This window comes from Penaeus monodon, chromosome 25 (assembly GCF_015228065.2).
Source record: "Penaeus monodon isolate SGIC_2016 chromosome 25, NSTDA_Pmon_1, whole genome shotgun sequence".
In the NCBI taxonomy this organism is placed as follows: Eukaryota; Metazoa; Arthropoda; class Malacostraca; order Decapoda; family Penaeidae; genus Penaeus; species Penaeus monodon.
Window position 1 is genome coordinate 29,885,804 of NC_051410.1, and position 206 is coordinate 29,886,009.

Genomic DNA, 206 nt, shown 5'->3' on the forward strand with positions numbered 1-206 from the left:
GGCAGGGTATAAATAAAGCAACGTGATAAATAATCTAATATAGCTCCGTTGCATAATGCATTTTATCAATTCTCTTGTCAAATTAACATCGTTTGTTATGTACCGCTGTATGTTTGTAATAAATTCTGGATATCAGAGGGGAAGTATTTAATTTTTCTACTGTTGTCGACGTTCATAAAAAACAACGTACTAAAAATGAAAAGAAA